Source organism: Kogia breviceps, chromosome 18, assembly GCF_026419965.1.
Source record: "Kogia breviceps isolate mKogBre1 chromosome 18, mKogBre1 haplotype 1, whole genome shotgun sequence".
In the NCBI taxonomy this organism is placed as follows: Eukaryota; Metazoa; Chordata; class Mammalia; order Artiodactyla; family Physeteridae; genus Kogia; species Kogia breviceps.
In genome coordinates this window covers 38,331,354-38,352,474 of record NC_081327.1, presented here as the reverse complement: position 1 = coordinate 38,352,474, position 21,121 = coordinate 38,331,354, and the positions used below count along the sequence as shown (strand labels likewise).

General features: G+C 49.9%; 1 long non-coding RNA gene across 3 annotated transcripts in view; it reads left to right on the top strand.

Moving 5' to 3' along the window:
- Positions 1 to 21,121, top strand: part of LOC136793102 (uncharacterized) — a 162,546-nt gene that overhangs the window by 81,846 nt on the left and 59,579 nt on the right. For all 3 annotated transcript variants that reach the window (XR_010837912.1, XR_010837914.1, XR_010837913.1), the window contains 2 exons: positions 1,491 to 1,942; positions 14,194 to 14,482. This is a non-coding gene — a long non-coding RNA (uncharacterized lncRNA). The remainder of the gene's footprint in view (positions 1 to 1,490; positions 1,943 to 14,193; positions 14,483 to 21,121) is intronic.

Genomic DNA, 21,121 nt, shown 5'->3' with positions numbered 1-21,121 from the left:
AGAGGCCCGGGGAAAGTTACCTGTCTGATGATTTTGGATGGCAGAGTGACTGAATATGAAGAACATTTAGGAATACTTCAACCAATTTGATGCATTTATCAGTTTTCCTTTTTATGTGTGCCCAAGAGTGACATGGGGTAAAATGTACGCCAATTAAATCTCAAAGAGATTTTAAACTGATTATGAAATGAAAATTCCAAGAGATAAAAAACATCGGGTCAAAGGTTTTTGGAAGTCTTCTTTCTTTCTTAGTGGTATATAAGAAAACAGGTGTCCTGCAGTTGATGGTGTGTTCTGGTGAGTAACTAGGATTATACTAGTTACTCCTGAGCGCATTTCACAGGTGAAACTAGAAAGATGTGTTTTGTTTTCCCGAAGACGAGGCAGTTAGCTCGTGGCCATGCAGGAGCAGGGTTGGAATGACTGAAAAAACTGACTTAGATACAGTCATGGCGTTGCTACGAAGTGCCAGACAACATCCGGGAGACCCAGCAGTGAAGGAAACAGGTTCGGTCCCTGCCCTCACAGAGCTTCCAGTCCTGGGAGTAGAGGGAGGGACAAAGAGGCGGGTAATTGTATACGTCCTGAAGGGCCTGATGGTAGCAAGAGAATCAGCCCTGAACCTGGGGCTCTGGGGTAGCACCCAGGAGGAAGGGGCTCCCAAGTCGTGGCCTGGAGAGTAAGGAGGGATTATTAGTCAAGCAGGAGCTCGTCCTCCGGGGAGGAGCACTGTGCCGCGGCAGCGGGAGAGCAAGAGCAGAGCCCTGGCGGTGCCGCTGCCCGCGTCCTTTGCGTGAGTGCACCCCTCGGCCTTCTGGAGTTGTTGATGGTGACCGTCTGGGCAGTGCCCTGTGAGAGACAGCCGCAGCTCTCCTGTGGCGAAATAAGATGAACTTCCCTGCGTCCTGATGCTTTGGGCCTTGGTTTCCCTGATTCTCACACAAGTAGGGGGTTGGCATTAAAAACTCCAATCCGAAGGTGAGAGAAAACAAAGTCCCAAGTGCTAACCTGCTGTGCCCAAGGCCATACAGGTCATAAGCGATGGAGGTAAGGCATGAACCCCAGTGGATCTCAAAGTGAGTTTGTGCCAAATATCAAAGTAGGTCACGCACACTCCGGGACAAGAGGAGACACAGGATCCATTTGACTTCATCCCCCACACCCTGGTGTTTGGGGTGGAGAGGGAAACAGAGGCGCCACCGGGGAGAGGTGACCTGCCCGGGTCACACACGGCCAAGGTCAAGCTAGGAAGTGAGGTGTCAAGGGGTGTCGTCTCCACTCTCTCATATGCCCATGACTTTTATCAACTCGTATTTAAGGATCGTCCAAGCAGAGCAAACCACAGCTTTAAAGCAATTACTTGGTGATGATCGGGCGGGGCTGAGGGGATTCTGTTTGCTTATTTGTGTGAACCTAAAATGCCTGCTTTCTTAATTAAGCTTTAACTCTGGGTTTTGCCTCAAGCTTTCCTTTTTTTTCCTCTTTAACAGGTCTCAGCCTTCCTCCATCACTGAAAGCCTTGGGCATTGCCTGTTTGATTTCTCTCTTCTGAGAAGCATCTGTTCCTGCCCCACCACTGAGGATACCGCCCTTTTTTAGCCCCAGTCCTCAGCTGCTTTTAATTTCATGATTATCAGCCACGAGGAATCGGTTTCTTGATGACTCAGGAGCGAGGGGTTCAGGGAGTTCTCTACCTGAGGCTCCTTCCTCAAGTACTCATCTCAAGTCCCCTGCAAGGGAGCAGACTTCCCTGATCAGCACCGAGTCTGTTTGAGGTTCTCCACGTCTGGCCGTCATGGCCCTGGTGACCTCGTGGTTTTTCAGCTTTAAATCTCCAGCAACTGGAAAAGCGTCCGGTACGCAGGAGATGCTTGAGAGATGCTTCTTGAACAAATGAATGCATGGAGGAATGAATGGACAAATAAAGCAGGCCAGTGTTGAGGTGAGTGCAAATGTCTGGAAGGGGTGTTGGTGACGGGGGGAGTTGTCGCCTGTCTTATCAAGTAATATTGTTAGGAATCGCTTATCGCAGATGGAAATGCTTAAAGATGTTTAATAGTCACGTGTTGGAGTATGTGTATGCCCAGCCTCCTCGGCTGGACGTAATTTATGCATCTGTTCCTTCCTAGGCTTATGGAGAGTCATTTAACCCTGCTTGCTGGCTTTAAGAATTTGGCTGTGTCCTTAGCACACTACCCACCCCTAATCAGGAACCCCTTAGAAATCCCGGTGTTGCATTCCTCATTCATAAAGTATTCACTGGATGATGACTGTGCTCCCTGGTAGAGGCACAGGGCTGAGGCAGACAGACACGGGATCCTTGCCTCCGGAGACCTGTTGTTTGTTTGTTTTCTTTAAACATCTTTATTGGAGTAGAATTGCTTTACCGTGGTGTGTTGGTTTCTGCTTTACAACAAAGTGAATCAGCTATACGTATACATATGTTCCCATATCCCCTCCCTCTTGCGTCTCCCTCCCGCCCTCCCTATCCCACCCCTCTAGGTGGACACAGAGCCCCGAGCTGACCTCCCTGTGCTATGCGGCTGCTTCCCACTGGCTATCTGTTTTGCACTTGGTAGTGTAGATATGTCCATGCCACTCTCTCACTCGGTCCCAGCTTCCCCTTCCCCCTCCCCGTGTCCTCAAGTCCATTCTCTAGTAGGTCTGCGTCTTTATTCCCGTCTTGCTCCTAGGTTCTTCATGACCATTTTTATTTTCTTTAGATTCCATATATACGTGTTAGCATATGGTATTTGTTTTTCTCCTTCTGACTGACTTCACTCTGTGCGACCTTCAGGGCACTGGGAGAGAGGTGGGGCATATGCAGATGGGCGAGGTGCGGGTTTCTATGGGAACAGGGAGCAGAGGCACCTAAGATGGACTTGTGTCATCAGAAAAGGCTTCCCAAGGCAGGAACGGGTGCACGCCCGCATGCCTGTTAGTCAACAGAGGGGAGGGAGAGAGAGTGTGGGGTGCTCTGTTACTGTGTGACCAGCTGCCCCAAAACTTAGTGGTTAAGACAGCCACCATTTTGCTGTGTCTCACGAGCCTGTGAGTCAGGAGTTTGGATAGGGCTCATTTGCGGAATTCTTCTCCATGTGGCGTTAATGGAGGTCCTCTGACAGTATTCAGCTGGAGGCTAGTCTGGTCTGGTGGACCCAAGAGGGCTTCCGTCTCACGCCCGGGGCCTCGGAGGGGGCAGTTGGCGGCCGGCCTCTCTAGCAGGCAGGCAGCTTTCTTGCAGGCCACACGGAGGTCCAACAGAGAGGGGGTGGCAGCTGCCAGTCTCTTAAGGTTTGGGGCCACAAGCTGGCAGGGCGTTCCCTTCCTTCAAAAACACAGTGTAGGGCTTCCCTGGTGGCGCAGTGGTTGAGAATCCGCCTGCCGATGCAGGGGACACGGGTTCGCGCCCCGGTCCGGGAGGATCCCACATGCCACGGAGCGGCTGGGCCCGTGAGCCATGGCCGCTGAGCCTGCGCGTCCGGAGCCTGTGCTCCGCAATGGGAGAGGCCACAACAGTGAGGCCCGCATACCGCAAAAAAAAAAAAAACCAGTGTAATGGAGTGTGTTTGATTTTAAATTCAGCATTCCTCCCTCCTGTCTCTCTCACTCTGGCCCCTGCACCCACCCAGTGCAAGTCTGACTCACTTTAACGGCTTGGTCATCTCACTCAGGGGTCAGAAAGCTTTTTCTTAAAGGACCAGAGAGTACATATTTTCAGCTTTGCAGGCCATACGGCCTCTGTCACAACTACTCAACCCTGCTGCCATTGTGCAGAGAGGGCTGTGGAGAGTATGTGAATACATAAGCACCACCATCTTATAAATACAGCCATAGACAAGACATAAATACATAAATAAATACAGCCCCAGGTAATAGGTAAATACAGCCCCAGGTAATACATAAATACATGGGCGTGGATAAAATTGCATTTACAAAAAGAGGCAGCAGGCTAGATTTGGCCTGTGGGCCTCAGTTTCCTGACCCATCATTTCTAGCTGGTCCTCAACAAATCAAGAGGAAAATAAAGCACATCCCTATGCCAAGGCGTGGTGGTGCGGGAGTTAACAAATTCACTCCGCGAAGCAGAGCGGCAGCGTCAACCTCACCGTAACAAGGTCTGGGGAGACTGTCAGAAAGGCAGAGTCTCAGCACCTGCCTTCTCTTCTTTCTCCTCCTCCTAAACCTCCTCCCCGCAGTTAGAATCTGCATTTTCACAACATTTTCCAAATGATTCACATACACGTTCAAGTTTGGAAAATACCGCGTTATGAGGTAGCGCAATCTTCGGGGTCGTGATTAACACCTGAGTTTAAATAGTTTGTGTGTGTGTTTGTCATTGTTATTGCTGATTGTACAGTGACGTAGAGAGTAAGTACTACAAATGTTTAGACTCGGCCAATAACGGATCAGTGGAGAGAGGGTAATTGTGAGACTTCTTTTGATAACTATTGTGATGATGGCTAATCTTCTCAGTTTTTGGCATTTTCCAAACCGATCTAACAGATGAAATTCTCTCAGTACCCCTTTGTAATGAAAGATCACAGCTCTGCTGAGCTCCAGGGGTGCTCCTTACATGTGGCGCCCCCTGGATTTGTACAGTGCGCAGCCTGTGCAGCTGTCTGCAGCAGCCCTGCCTGGATGGCAGCTTCACAGCCTCAGATTTTCTGATGTATAAACTGAGGCCAGCAGCTTGTGAGAAGAGGGGTGTATGGAGGTCCGTTTGGACGAATGATTCTGTAGTTGCATAAGGGAGGGGAAGAGGCAAACAACGTTGATATAATGTTTGCCACGTTGGAGACATTTTTGCATTTTGATCCTCAACATCCTGTGAGGTAGACAGGTATTACTGCTGTCACTCCCATCTTCTGCTTGAGAAAATTGAAGCTGAGGGGGGAGCCAGGACTCACACGTAGGCCCGCCCTTTCCCGCATCACGTCCCCACATAGGGTGTCCTCCTCGAGCCTGATGCCACCCCTTTCCTCCCAGGTGTGCCACCCCTTTCCTCCCAGGTGTGCACCCCTTTCCTCCCAGGTGTGCACTTTGTCCTGGCAGGAAGGTTGGAACGTGAACGGCCTGCAGGTGACCCAGATTGGGGTCTTTTCCTCTCCCTGACCTGACCTGAGCCTTGGAGAGGTAGCCCCGTGGGGCACGGATGGGGCCTTTGGAGCCGGGAGCACTGGATTCTGGGCTCACTCATCTCACTGTGGCCGCTGAGGAGCTGAGAGACCCTGGGCCATGCACTTGTGCTCTCTGAGCCCGTTCTGTCTCCTCGAAGGATGAAGGAGTTGTAGATGCACGCTCTCAAGCAGGCTGCCTGTGTCCAGTGGACGAGGTCTCTCTTCCTCCCCTTGACCATGGACGTGCTGGCTGTCTTGTGTCCCCCTCAGGAACAAGCAGGGCCCCGTGGCTTTCAGAGGCAGCCCCTAAGTCCTGTTTCTGCTCCCACCCATGTTCAGAGTCTCTCTCTACCACGGGTCTAAGAAAACTGGCATTTCATCCATTCTCATCTTTAGAAGATGAGGGGTGGTCTCTCCAGATCCCACAGGAGTGAGCCAGGTTTCCTCTGCTCTCCCAGGGCTGGCTGGCCCTTCTGGGAGAGGTCAGCACACGGCGGTGGGGGGAGCCGAGGGCGCCGTCCTTCTGCAGCAAAGCTGTGTGACGGTGGGTGACTCGCTGCTGCCCTCGGAGCCCCAACCCCAAGCAGCCCCAATGAGGAAGGGCTGGGAACAGGGGAACCCTGGGAACATAAGGGTCCAGAGCTGGTCTCCGCACGTACGGCGTGCCTGGGCCCACGCAGGTGCTGTCACACTCCGTGTCGCTAATGTTCACCCCAAACCTAACGTCCTCCCACTTCACAGGTGTCAGAACTGAATTTCAGATGTTCCATCATGTGCACAAGGGCACGCAGGGGCTAATTGTTTGTTTTTTTTTTTCCCCGTTATGCGGGCCTCTCACTGCTGTGGCCTCTCCCGTTGCGGAGCGCAGGCTCCGGACGCACAGGCTCAGCGGCCATGGCTCGCGGGCCCCGCCGCTCCGTGGCATGTGGGATCTTCCCAGACCGGGGCATGAACCCGCGTCCCCTGCATCGGCAGGCGGACTCTCAACCACTGTGCCACCAGGGAAACCCAGGGGCTAATTTTTGAGCAGCCCCTAAGCCTGACCCTTTCCCAGTAGGATCTGAGATGTGGTCTATGGGGTCTGTTGCTTTAGGGGATGCAGATGCAATGCGATTGTAAGGGAGCCGCTGGCTCACATACGGAAGCTGGCGTCCGGCACCTTGATTATTTGCTTAGGGTTTTGCTGAAGCTGCTGCTGAAGATGAGACTGTGAAAATCTGGAGTGACAACACCATTATTCAGGGTATCCGAAGCCCTTCACGTTCCTTCCCAGTCTCACTGGTGTCTGTGTCATTAAAATATATTGTGGATTAATATTTGAGCAGCCACGCAGGGTGTGCATGTCACCAGGCCCCACGTTTCTCATCCATTTCTGCTCCTGCAACTCTCACCTCTCCCTTTGGGTTTCCTTTTACTCTCCCTCAGTCCTTCCCCATGTGGTCCACACACCCCCAATCGGGACGGACTGAAGAGCTCCATGCAGCCAGTGTAAACAGCCCTGAAACACTCTCAGCTTGTCCCCACCCAGCCCAGCCCAAGGCTGATTCCCGTTATACCCTAGAGCGCCCCTCCTGAGAGGATCTCTCAGGCCCACTCTCTGCTTTTCCTTGGTTTGCATTCTGTCCATGCCGTGATCTGCTGAAATGACTCCTTGCTATTCTACAAGGCAACTTGCTTGGCAGATCCTCTGAGAGAGGCCATTGCGTGAGCTGGGGGACTTCCTTCCCCAAACTCTCCTTAGTTGGGATTTCATTGTGGTCGCACGAGGCAGTAGCCTCTGTTGCAGACTTTCTCTCTGAGTAACCTCAGACAAATCTCTTAACCTCACTGACCCTCAGTTTTTTGTCTCTCAATTGGGGGTGATAACAGTACCTACCTTTGGGGGACTGTCGTGAGAACTGGATAGGACGATGATGCCTTTTAAATACAAAGTGTCCCAAAAGCTTTAGTGCAATTTTAAGGTTTAATAACATCAGAAGCATACGTGCTATAAACCTACCCAATGAATTATTTGAAAGTTGAAGCTTTTCCATTCTTGAAGCGTTTAGTTGTGTGAATTTATACATTTTTAATTTAAATTTTTGTTTCCGTCAATATTCTCTGTGTTTAGCCAGAGGAGCTGGGAAGAAAAAAAGGAAGTGTAAAGACTTATTTTAAAAAATTCACCAAAGTGAATAAATGCAAAAGAAATGTAGACCAACTTTCAAATGAGTTTTTTATATATTTATAGCATTTCTATCTCTGAAGCTATTAAAGCTTAAGACTATGCTAAGACTTAGTAAGTGCTGCAGAAAGAGAAGCTCTTCTTTTATTATTTCTATCAGAGTCGTCCCAGTCACCACCATCGTTGGGTCCAAGCAGTCGTAAAGGAACTCCTTCGTTGCTATTAATTACTGGAGACCCGGCACCCGTGTTCTGTTCCTGCTGCTCCTTTGGTGCTGGTCTCGGGCCCCCGGGACTCGCATGCTGCTTCCTTCCACCTCCATCTTATAGAGCTTGGTTGCCATGCTGTTATAGGCCTGCCCCCCTTGCTAAGGTCTTTCTTCTCACCCCCTCACGAGCTCACCTACTGAGCTTTCGTAAGACAAGGTGGACTCAGACTCTGGCAGGAAGCAGGGGGTGGGGGGCAGCACTACAGAAAACTGGCACCCATGTTCCATTTTGAACGTAGATGTCAGCTCATCTCATCCGTATCCTTTCCCCAAATCCCACTCTGCCCTTGACCCTACCCAGCACCGTCTCCACGTCAAGGACACGTCTCCTTGGACCGAGCACTCTCAGCTCCTTCCTTATGGCCTCCACACCCCGGCTCACCCTCCACCCATCCTCTCCCACCCACTTACTTCCACCCCGCGCATTCTGGAACCTCCGCTGCAACCATTACAGAGCCTCCCTCAATGCATTAACCTCTTCATGGGATCCTTAACCCTCATGATTCCCCTGATGGAATATTCTTCCCCTCAAAGACCTCCACTTGGCAGGGTCCCTCTCAAGTCTCAGAATTTGATGTCCAGAATATTGGGGATAAAAGAGATACGAAGTTTAGGAGGAAACCTTCTGCTTGTAGCCGCTGAGTTTGTAGTGATCTCAGCTACATGAAATGGATGTGAAATGAAGGAGTTCGTTCTTGAATGCTGAATGCCAGGGGTCTCTGTGGGATCCAGGAGGTAGTTGGATAGATGGGTCTGAACCCTCAAGAGGATGTCTACATGGGCATTAACCTGGGCCCCCTCAACCTGGAGGTGCTGGAAGGGCTGGCCAGGGAGACCACGCTGCATGAGTGGAGAAGGGAAGAGGCTGGAGCCCAGGAGAGGTACAAGAGAAGCTTGTCTGGCGATGATTCTGGAAGGACCGTGTCTAGGTTCACAGATGCCAAAAGGGGATGGGGATTCAGTGAAGAGGCAAAGAGTGGCCGATGCTGGGGAGATGTCAAGATGGATGAAGGCTCCTAGGAGACCAGCGGTGACGCTGAAACAAGCGGTGTCGGTTGGAGTGGGAGGGGGAGATGGGAGTGATGGCAGGATAAGTGAGAAGGGAAGGTAGGATGGTGACTCTAGCCAAGATGGGTCGCAGCGGGAAGCTGGCTGTTGGTTAGAGAGGGAGAGATTTTTAGAGTAGCCGATGCTGAAGCAAAGGATGGAGAGGTGTGGCGGTTCGTGGTGTTTCGCCACCTCCTGGAGAGCTGATGGAAGCTCTGAGAGAGCCACCTTCCCCGCAAACTTGACCCCCGCACAGCTTTTACATCCTGTGGCTCAGAGATTACAGACTCTCTGAAGCCTACCCGGGACCCCAGGAGGAGCCGCCAGGGTCAGGGAAGAAAGAAGGTGCTGGGCTGCGGGGTGGCGGTGCCTAACTGGGGACCCTCAGGCCTTTCCTTGGAGCCCTTGCTTCCTTCTCTCTTTGGTTCAAGGCCACACTTCCTCTCTTTCACTAGGACTGTCCCCATTTTACAGGTGGGAAAACAGCCACGAGGGCTGGAGTTACCATGCTTAACTCTCTTCAGCAGAGGCAGGAGGTACCGCAGCACTGCTGAGTCATGTGGTCTAATTAGCCTCTAATTGAGTTCCCTCGCCTTCCTCTCCTGTGTCACAGTGACATTAAATTACAGGATTCAAACATATAATTTCCTAAACTTAAATGTGATTTATCTTAATAGGACTTTGTACCGGGTCACTTTTTCATGCCCAGTGTCAGAGACCAGATCTATTATTCGCAGCGGCTATACAGAATCAGAGAAGCTGGAGCTTGGAGCGACCTTGAGGGGTCAGCTTGTGTTCAACTCAGCTGCCCCCAGCCCTGGACAGCCCCTCGGCCCATGCTGGCAGCCTGTGAGTGGCAGCTGAGTTCAAGTGTGAGCAGAAAAGGAGAGGCCAAACCTTCACAAACCTCTCCTCCTGCTTGGGGTCTAGCTTAAAGCCTTGTTGCTGTACGGCTTCTCAAGTAAAGAGACTACGTGTATAATGCTGGTTCCACATCTGCGTGCCTGGGTTCTGGGCTGTTCGCTAGATCAATGCGTCAGAGTCATAGTATCTCAGGGCAGGAAGATGGTGGGTATATCACATCATTCATTAATTCATCTGTTCATTCAGTCATTTCATAGTTTAGAAAGGCCAGACTTGCTGTACCGATGGAGAAACAAAACCCAAGAGGGGAGAAGCGACTTGCCCAAGGTCACACTTGCCCAAGGGTAGCAGCAGAGCTTGGATTCAAACCTGGGCCTCCCCAGTCCCTGGCCAGGTCGTCTTGTCCCACCTCCAGATGACGTGTGCTCTTTGAAGGTGGCGGTAGGGGGAGTAGACGGCCGATGTTTATCTCCGTGATGAATGGAATTCCGCTGGGCAACTTAATTCTCAGCCTTTGTGACTTTGGCAAGACGGAGGGTGATCAAAAGAATATATTTTTCTAATGAAACGCACCTTTGGAAATCTAATATACCACTCTGTCAGCCTCCCGAGTCAGGGGAGGACGGATGGGGAAGATATGTTGTGAGCAAGCCTGCTGTTGACAAGTTGATCTAAATGTGTGCAAGCTGTTCTGTCTCTCCGAGCGCCAGCCAGACTCCAAATATGTGCTGAAGAAATCCAAATGCAGAGAGGTGGGGCTCTCACGGCAGTTCTGAGCTGCAGTTCTGGACCCAGGTCACTGGAGCTTGAACCCTGAAAGGCAGCTTGACCACTTAATATCTGTGTGACCGGCCAGGCGGATACTCTGATACTCGCTGTCTTGATTTCCTGTTCGGTAAAGCCGGGGTAGTTGAACTTTTAGCTCATCAGGTTGTTTTGAGGATAAAGGAGAGAAGGGATGTAAAATGTGCAGCATGGGGCTGGGTAGATACACTGCGAATCCTCCACATTGCTGGCTTTTTTTGTATAACCCCAACCTGTAATGCTGGCTTTTTAAAAACATGCCGTTCCCTTCTTTTCGCAAACCCAGAATGGACAGAGCACCGTCTTCCTGGGGCAGAATTTGCCTCCCTGTTTGGGAATCTCAGACACGTGCTCCTGAATTGAGTGGAGGAGTGGGACCTCTGAGACCCTCAGTCTTTGCGAGCCCCTTCCTCGTGGGCCCCAGATTACAAGCTCATAAAACGAGGGAAGGAAGCCCCTTTAATTATAGGTTCCTGCGTGTCAGGAGCAGTGCAGAAACCGGGATGTTAAAGGTGGCTTAGAACCAGGTGTTATGGTCTGAACTCAGCTGAGATAGATGCTTGTTTTCCATCTGGGACACTCATGTGGACAGACTGCTGCTGGGAGGTGGAGGGGATGTAGGGGCACCGGGGTCGGAGGGGTACAAATGTGAGAGGGCAGTTTTGTGGACTCTGGTGAGGAGGGGCTTCAGGGAGGAGGTGACGTTTGAGCTCATCATTGAAGGATGAGGAGGAGGTTCTGAGTTTTTAATTCAATTTGACAAAGATGGGAATTTCCCTGAATTACTGCACAGATGGAGACTTAGACGTGGGAAGGACCTTGGCTCCGGGAATGGGGGACTCATAGGTTTGGCTCTGTGTGTGTGTGTGTGTGTGTGTGTGTGTGTGTGTGTGTGTGTGTGTGTGTGTGTGTGTGTGTGTGTTTAGCTTGGTTAATGCAGCAAGACGAGGAGGAAGCCCGGGTGCGGGTGGGGCTGGGAGAGAGGTGGCACTGAGCGTATGACAGGCTTGGCATTTACTGCCTCAAATCAACAAGTCACTGCAGAAGAGGCAGCCAATCCATCAGGGGGCCTTCCAGAGGGTGTGATGCTTGAGCTGGAAGCTGAAGGCCTGGGGAATGGCTAAACCAGGCGGGGAGACTTGTAAGCACAGAATCCCAGGGCTTGCAGAGGATGGAGGGAGGACAGCTAGAGCGACAGACAGCCTTGTCCCCTTCAGCCCTGAGTTGCGGGTGAGAATGGAAGGGGGTGGTAGAGATAATGCACGGGCAGAAGTTGGGGCCAAATCACTCAGCACCTTACAAGCCCTGCATCCGCTAGGATCCCAGACAGGTCACAGGCAAGAGGTGGATGAGATTGGGGTTTCTTCGGTTCAAAACCCCCTCCCCAGGAGGCTCGAGCTGCCTGGGCTCTCCCCTCTGCACATCCCAGCAGACGATGCTGTTTGGTTGATTGGCCCTTGACTGTGCAATCTCTTTACCTGGGCACAGAGGTTCCCAGTCGTCACTTAGCTTGTTAAATGCTCATGGAGACACCCCTGCCCCCCGCCCCTGCGCCTTGCTGGGCCAAATGCAGATTTGTGGCTCGTTCTGTGGAATCCATTCTGCACTACAAGAGTATGCTATTACGCAATGTTTATGGATGGCTGAGTCTAAAATATCCATTCTGGAGTCCACTGAAGGATGAAATTCCTTGTTACTTTCATAGATTCTCTTGTCTTATTTTTCTCCCCCTGTGGAGGAACATAAAGCATTTGTATTTTTAGCTTAAAGCCTGGTCATTTTTCTAATCATACCTGAGTGAGAAGGAAAAGCCTTTTAGGGGGAGGTGGTTTGATGAAGACGGTCACGTCCCCTAAAGCAACCCTCTTCCAACCAGGGTCTCTAATTTGTCGTGTTCCAGCCACATCTGGACACTGAGAGCGGCAGCTCAGCCTGTCTCAGCATTTGTCAGTGACACTGGCGCTCATCAGGACTCAGGACTTAACTGTCAGGCAGAGGTTGCCATGCAGCCCAGCCTGGACGCCCACCCAAGAAGGAAATAGGACCCCGGGGCTGAAGGCGTGAGTCCTCATCCCCCCCTCTCTCTGGCTGCTCTTGGGGATTTTATAAAATGTCCCAACGCTCCCTCATTCTGGACTGAAATACTTTGAATCCCACTAGCTGCACCTCTGTCCCACGTCCGTCCTGATTCCCCGCGGCCCAGCAGGTCCTGCCTTCCCCTTGTTTGCCAAATTAGCCTTTTCTGCTGGTCCCAGGTAGAATCATGCACTCCCTGCCTTTGGCTCCAGCACAGCACCTGCCAGGCACTGTGGCATTCATGCCCTTTTATGCCCAGTGCTGCCATCCTTTATGTCTTACCAACGTTTGGATCTTCCACGTACAGTTTCACCTGACACCAAAAAGACACATGCTGAATGAATGGACACGTGAGTGACTTGATGGAGAAGCACCTCCACCAACAGTCTAGAACCTGTTTCACTGTAAAGACTGTATCTAACCCACGTGGAGCATCTCCTCGCGCACGTGTACATCACCGTGCCGTGTCACGGAATTTCACCTACGGCGTCCCACTCAGCAATGATATCATTAGCAACGATGTTAGCGTACCCCACTCTGTGTGATGGAGTTTGAACTACATGCGGCAGGGCAGTGAGACAGACGCAGACCTCGTCCTCTCGGAGCATACAGTCTGGGTGGAGGCGGCCAATTGCACAGGGTACGGGGGTAGCAGAGTTCCAAGACAGGCAGGATGCAGGATGCTATGGGAGCTCAGGACAGAGTCTCTCACTCACACTGCTAGTTCCTGGAGGGATCCCCAGGGAAGGGCTTTTTATACAGAGGCAGGAATTCCAGCCCAAAAGCATGCAGAAGGGTTCCAAGCAGAGGGGGCACGTGCAAGAAGGGCTGGGGACCCAGCGTGACTCTGGAGGGTATCCGGGCTGGAGGCTGTGGGCTGCTTTGATCTGGGTGGTTACAGCAGACCTAGCTGTGTCTACTTCACCTCTGGATGCCTTCCCTTCCCTTGGTCTGGTGCCGAAAGGCCAGAGGAAGCCCCTTTGCTCTCGGGGTGGGGGACCAGCCATGGGCAGTGCCCCGCGTGCCCGCTCCTGAGGCTTCAGGGTGTGTCCTGGAGGGATGTTGTCCTCCTCAGTGAGTCAGCCCCGTTTTCTCATGTCGTCTCTCCTCCTCTGAACATTGTCCAAGCAGCAGCCCAACCATCCTGTGAATCGCTAATCTCCCTGAAGCCCCCGAGGCCTCCTGACATCACAGGGAACCCAGAAGGCAGGCACATGTGGCTGAACATCTCTTGCTATTGATACCGATTTCAGTCTGTCACTTAACCTCTGAGGCTTTCTTCTCCCTTAGAGTGGGAATAATGCACCCACTTCCTTGGCTTGTTTTGAGGAGTAAATACAAAAGCACATAGTACATGCTTTACGCCACCGCTGCTTGCCCTTCCTTTCCATTAACAGAATACCTAGAGCTCGTGCACTGATCATTCAACTCCAGCTAATCGTGGTGCCAGCACTTACAGAACGTCAGCACCTTGCCATGCACTTTGCCACGTTGCACCCTGTGGCGATGTTGTAATGCCCACTTGGCAGATTTGGAAACAGGGGCTCAAAAAGGTAGAGTTGCTTTCCTAGAGTCCCAAGCTAGTAAGCTGGGACCCTGGCCCTGACAGTGTGATCCCAGAGCCCTCGCTCCTCAACACCTCCCCAGACCTCGTCACAGGCCCTCCCGAGCCGGCTTGGTGCAGAGGAGCTGGCGGGGCCCCGTTCATACACCTTCCTGTCCTTCTTGAGAAGGATGCTGTTAGCAGCTAACACCCGGCCGGGGAGAAGCACACAGTTGTAAATAACCATCGTAGGAGAACAGGAGGGCCATTCTTGACCCCATATCCTGACAAGTCCTTCTCTCCCCAGGCTCCCCTTTAATTTGGAGGAACATAAGCAGGCTCATCGGATGCAAGCCTGCGTGCCGGGATTCAGCCAGCAGACACGGGCAGTTGTTGATTACATCAAACGCATCCCCAGGCCCGTGGAGGAGGCGACCGCGTGTGCTACCAGCATCACAGTTCCCTCCAGGGCGAGGCTCCAGAGCTTTTCCAGGGGAATCCTGAGGTGGTCTGGCTCAAAGCCCTGTGGCCTGTCTGCTTCTTCCGAAGAGAGGATGACGGCCAGGAGTGCGGACTTCAATGCCTACGGATGCCAGGTGGGTTCCTACGTCGCCTCACTTCATTATCCCATAGTACCCACTAGGGAGGCTTTATAGATGAACAAGCTGAAGCTCTAGGGGACCAGTGATGTCACTGTCAGTCACACAGATTATACTGGAGTCTAGATTCAAACTTGGGTCTGTCTGGACTCGAATCTATGCTGGCCTGCCTGTTTCCCAGCTGGACACCGTCTTGCGGGTTCCTTGGTGCACGCCGAGACTGAGGTAGGAGCCGCCGGCTGGGAGCAGAGGCTGCCAGAGGTGCTTTCAAAGACCAGAGCAAGACATGGGCAGTGGTCAGGTGTGGGTGTCGGAGGCACGCGCTACCTCTCCATCTCGCCGAAGCCTCACACCACCCTGTAAAGTGGGTGCTGTCATTGTGCCTATTTGACAGTGGAGGAAACTGAGGCCACTGTGGAATGAGAAAGGCTGGTCAGTGAGGCAAATGGTGGCGGGGCCCAGGTGAGGGAGCAGCCCTGGGAGGTCTCCTCCAGGTGTCCTGGCGGTGGCAGGGCAAATGAGGGAGGCGACTGCTGTCTCTGCTTTGGAACTGAGGCAGTGGAGCGGGGACTCATGAACGAGACGGGCGCCTGGGAGCAGAGTGCATGTCCCGCAGGGGGGACAGTCAAGGTGAGGGTAGCGACAGCTTTATCTCTTAGGGACGCAGTTATCCCAAGACTCAGTCAGTCTGGGACACGGGGTGGGGCTGCTTTTGGAATGAGGCAGAAGCCTAGTTCTCAGGAGGAGGCCTGGGGTCTGCACCCCCCTGCAGGGAGTGAAGCCCCCCTGAAGAGAGAGGACAAGTGGGGAAGTCAGCCCCAGGTGGGGGGCCTGCCCTTCTTCCGTGGGCTGGGCTGAGCCTCTCAGTTGGGTCCGTCAGCCCCTGAGTGGGGCGGTGGAGAGGGGTGGGCAGGGCGGCAGCCGGCAGACAGGATGCCTCCGTCCTCCGGCTCTCTGCAAAGTGTTCCATTTCTCCCGTCTCCTGCGAAGCAGGTGACTGCTGGCTTCTTCAGGGAAATGGGCCTCACTTCATGGTTGGGCACCGCATGGACTGAGGCACCATTCGTGCTTCCAGAAAAATGCCGGTTGGGGGGTTGGGGGACAGGGGAGGGGAGGGAAGGAGGAAGATGAGCCAGCCCTTCCCACCTCCTGGCTGAGCACTGCTCAGGTCTCCCGTGGTGAAGAAGAAAGGCTCGGGCTGCCTTTTCACAAAGGGCTCTGGATTTTCCCAGCACATTACAGAACGCCCCAGGGTCTCTGTCCTCTGGAAGAGAAATGCGCAAGACATCAGAGGATGGGGGTTAAGTGGGGAGGAGGGAGGCAAAGACGGAGAATCAGAGAGCAGCAGCCATCCCTGGGCAGAGCCCCTGCTGGCCATGCCCACGCGGAGCTGGCTCCGCCCTCAGGGTTCCACACAGAGACCATTGCCGAGTCTCGTGAGACATAGCCTCTCTATCCTGTTGGCTAGAAGTAATTGCTCTGCACCAGGCCCTGCCACGGTGAGGAAGGGGCCTGGCATTAGGTAGGCTGGGTCTGCATGGGGGCTCTGTGGAAGAGGAGGCATTGAGCCTGGTCTGCGTTTCCTTTGTAAAAGGGTTTTTCCTCCCATGTAGGGCATGCCCTCTTGTCTGGTTCTGGCTCCCATCTATCACAACTCTAGGATCTTCCCTTCTCTGGCCACTCTTCTGCTTCTTGCATCTTGAATCTCAATCTCTCTCTCTCCCCCTCTCTCCAAATCATTCTGACCACAGCCTACAAAAGTACTCAACTCCAACTCACGTTCAACAACAGATAGCACCTTCGCAACCTCCCAGCCTTGCATCTACCTACCTCCCTTTGAGACTTCTCTCCTTGCCTCATTCACTTCCCAGTCAATCATCTTAAAAGAACTATCTGCATTTATTTGCCCCATCATATTCTATTCTTGTGTCACTATCACTTTTACCACCCAACTCTATGGAAACGGTTTTCTAAAAATACCAGGGGACCCCCTAAGTGTCACATCCTAATGACTCACCACTTCTTATCCTACATTAGATGCTGTTGACTATGAGATTCTTCTCCCAGCCCCTTTCTCCTGTGAATCTGGTGACCCATCCCTCTTCTGGTCCTTCTACTTCTCTGCCCGTTCCCTTGGGTGTTGATGGTCTTCAAGTTTTCATCATCATTCCTCTGGTCGCACTGTCTTTTGCTGGAACAACCTCTGGAAGCCTACGGGCTTCTTCCACCATCTACCTACACACTTATGACACCAAAATCTCTTTCTCCTCAGCTCCACTCAGAACTTCACATTGATGTGTGGCTGTAGGGGAGCCGGAGTGATGCTTCTGATGAGCCAGGATTGGGGACTGCCAGGGTGGGTGTTTCAGAAGGATAGACTAATATGGGAATTAAATGAGTTGTTGAGAATGTAGGCAAAACAATAGCCTTTTAATTCCATTTAGATAGGAAGCAGAATTCAATTAGAAACTCATAGCCACATAGTTTTATTTGCCCACTTTCTAGCCTGAGTCTTTGTCATAAATTAGTTGACTATACATGCATGGGTTTATTTTTGGGTTCTCTGTTCTGTTCCATTGATCTAAGTGTCAGTTTTCTATGCCAATACCATACTGTTCTGATTTTAATAGCTTTGTAATATAATTTGAAATAAGAGAGAGGGATGCCTCCAGCTTTGTACTTTTTTCTCAACATTGCTTTGGCTTATTTGGGGTCTTTTGTGATGCCATATAAATTTTAAGATTGTTTATTTCTATGAAAAATGCCATTGGAATTTTAATGGGACTCTAGATTGCTTTGGGTCGTATGGACATTTCTTTTTAATTAATTATTTTTTGGCTGCATTGGGTCTTCATTATTGCATGTGAGCTTTCTCTAGTTGCGGCGAGCAGGAGCTACTCTTCATTGTTGTGTGCGGGCTTCTCATCGCAGTGGCTTCTCTTGTTGTGGAGCACGGGCTCTAGGCACACGGGCTTCAGTAGTTGTGGTGCATGGGCTCAGTAGTTGTGGCTCATGGGCTCTAGAGAGCAGGCTCGTTAGTTGTGGTGTACAGGCTGAGTGGCTCTGTGGCTCGTGGGATCTTCTGAGACCAGGGCTCAAACCCGTGTTCCCTGCATTAGCAGGCAGATTCTTAACCACTGAGCCACCAGGGAAGTCCTGGACATTTTAACAATATTAATTTTTCCAATCCAGGGGCATGGAATATCTTTCCATTTATTTGTGTCGTCTTCAATTTGTTTCATCAATGTTATATAGTTTTCATTGTACATACAGGTCTTTCACCTATTTGGTTAAATTTATTCCTAGGTATTATATTCTTTCTGATGCAATTGTAAATGGGATTGTTTTCTTCATTTCTCTTACTGATAGTTTGTTGTTAGTGAATAGAAATGCCACAGATTTTAATGTTTGTTTTATATCCTACAAATTTACTGAATTTGTTTATTAGTTCTAACACCTTTTCGTGGAGTATTTAGGGTTTTCTGTATATAATATCATGTCATCTGCAAATAGTGATAGTTTTACTTTTCTTCCAATTTGGGTGACTTTTATTTCTTTTTCTTGTCCAATTTCACTGGCTGGGACTTCCAATATTATATTGAATAAAAGTGTCAAGAGTGGGCATCCTTGTCTTGTTCTTGACCTTAGAAGAAAAGCTTTCATCTTTTTACCTTTGAGTATGATGTTAGCTGTAACCCAGGTTTAAAAAAAAGATTTTACTGTGGTAAAATACATATAACATAAAATTTACCATCTTAACCATTTTTGAGTGTAAAGTTCAGTGGTATAAGTACATTCACATTGCTGTGCAACCATCACCACCATTCTTCTCCAGAAGTCTTTTCATCTTGCAAAACTGAAACTTTCTACCTGTTAAATAACTACCCCTTTTCCCCTTTTTCCCAGCCCGTGGTAACCACCATTGTACTTTCTGTGTCTGTGAATTTGATTACTCCAGGCAGCACCTGTAAGTGGAATCATGCAGTTTTGTCTTTTTATGAATGGCTTATTTTACTTAGCATAATGTTCTCAAGTTTCATCCGTGTTGTAGCATGTGTCAGAATTTCCTTCTTTTTTAAGGTTGAATAATACTCCATGGTATATATAAGCATGCACCCAGGTTTTCTTGGTTTTTTTTTTTAACATCTTTGTTGGAGTATAATTGCTTTACAATGATGTGTTAGTTTCTACTGTATAACAAAGTGAATCAGCTATACTTATACATATATCCCCATATCTCCTCCATCTTGCGTCTCTCTCCCATCCTCCCTATCCCACCCCTCTAGGTGGACACAAAGCGCAGAGCTGATCTCCCTGTGCTATGCGGCTGCTTCCCACTAGCTATCAGTTTTACATTTGTTAGTGTATATATGTCCATGCCACTCTCTCACTTTGTCCCCGCTTAACCTTCCCCGTCCCCATGTCCTCTGCATCCAGGTTTTAACTGATGAGCTTCAAGTTGGAAGTTGGTTGGAGGTCTTCTTTTGTGTCTAAATATGAGTCTTATAGCTTAAAGGAGTTTTACAGGAAAGAAACATGAAGATTGAAGGGTAGATTCCCCCTCCCCCCAACTACACCCATCTTTATGGCCTTTATGTTCACTGAATTTATTTTCAATCCTTTCTCCCTTAGAGTTCAGTAAAATCTTCTCCTTTAATTATGCTAAAGGAAACAAAGGAAAATATGGAAGCCCAGACTCAGGTCTTAGGTGGGAAGCAGGACACCATGCCCCAGAGTGTGCTGTAATGAGGTCAGTGGGTAGCAAACTGAGTTACCCGCAGGGAAATGGCAAAATGGGGTCAGAGCTTTGGGCCATTGGGTCCTGACATCCCACCCATCCATGGGGATGACTCTTATAGTTTTGGCCAGTTCTTCCTTGTACATACAGAGTGTTGAAGATTGTACTGTGTTTTTATATTTTCTCAGCTTGTGGCATGCAGGTGGGCAGGAAAAACTCAAACCACACCTCACCTAGGGAATTCTTCCCCTCCGTGGGTCAGAACCACGCCTTTGATATACTGCTTTTTGGAAGAGAATGTGTTGTGTCCCAATTTCTATTTTATGGTGCCTCTTTGTTCTTACACTGCTACTTTTCTACAAAGAAATATTTGTAGAAATGCTGGATGCAATAGGCAGCTCTGAAATGAGAAAAATGGAGATTCTGTAAGCCTACTTGGAAACCAAGATTCTGCCCAAAAGTTAAATTTATTTTTGGAAAAGCCTGAACTGATGATTCCCTGCTCCTGGTAAAATCTCTCCTTCTCTCTCCCCTTCTCTCTCCCTGTCCTCCTCCCTTTCTGTCTCAGGCAGGCTCACATAAGGGCCACATGGGGAAAATGACTCTTAACTCTTTTGTTCATATCCATTGAAAACGTGGCCTGTGCCTGCTGGCTGTCTGGAAACCTTACAGGCTTGCCTTCTGTCGCCCCTGTGAGTGGCTGAATTACCATTTCTCACCCTGCCCTCAAAGAGAGTTTGTTACCAAAGCCCAAGGTACAAGGGAGGCCACGGAAGCCAGCTCAGAGGCATGCCGAGCCTTGAGGATTGCCGCAGGAGTATAGCTGGGTTGTTTTTTTTTTTTTCCCTCTAAAGAAAGCTTTTAAAGGTTATCAAGTTACTCCCTTTCAGACAGAGAGCAGCAATACCAGAGACGATGCCTGTTGAAGGAAAGTTGACAAAGTTTAAAGTGGGTCAAGAGGTTGGAGAGAGGAAACTATTCTCAGCATACTGAAAGGGCACAATCTGAATTTAGCGAGAAAAATGAGGTTCTTGGTTCAAATTCCAACCCCTTTCAGGGTCTAGTGAACTTGAGTAAGTCATTTACTTTCTCTGGGCTTCAGCAGAAAGATGTTCCATTTGGTTTCATGAAAACCTGGATTTACTGTGGTACTCTCACTCTCTAGATGATGTTTAGCCATCTCTCTGTGTCCTTAACTCAAAGTGGAGATTATAATGTCCATTCATTTGGGGAGGCTTTTGCAAGGAAGACTCTTAGATCTCTCAAGCTCGGTGAATGTCATTCCCAGATACTGCCCATGATTATAGGATGATGATAAAGATAACTAAATGGCCCTTGCTGAAAATCTGACTGCCCTCCCAATGCTCTTGCACAGTGCTATGGCCATTTTTTTTTTTTTCATATCTCCTTTCTTTACTTTCCAAAGAGTACATAGATCCAATTATACTCAGAATAGCAAAAGCTGAGGATCAAATACTTGCTCCCTCTCAAATATCAACACAACAAAAAATGTATGTTACACACCCAGACATTATTTTAGAGTTATTGACTTACTAAAAATTATTATCTTCTACTGTTTTAATTTTTCTTCTTACCAGTTTCTTCATTTTTTCCCCCTACAAAACTATTCATTCACCAAACTGTGTAAATTCCTGGACCCGTTTCATAGCAACCTACTTAGTCATCGACTTCTTCTTGTTAATAAGAGAATCATTGTAATAGTATATCATCTGAGGTATATAAAAGTCACCAGACGAAATCTCTTAATCCTGCGCTGTTGAAGTGTTCATCAGTAATTGCTATTTTAGCTTATACACCAGCATTTTGGCCATGGCCATTTTTGAAAGGAGACGTGTAACAAATCTGAGCTCCGTCTACATCATGGCTCTACATTTTGG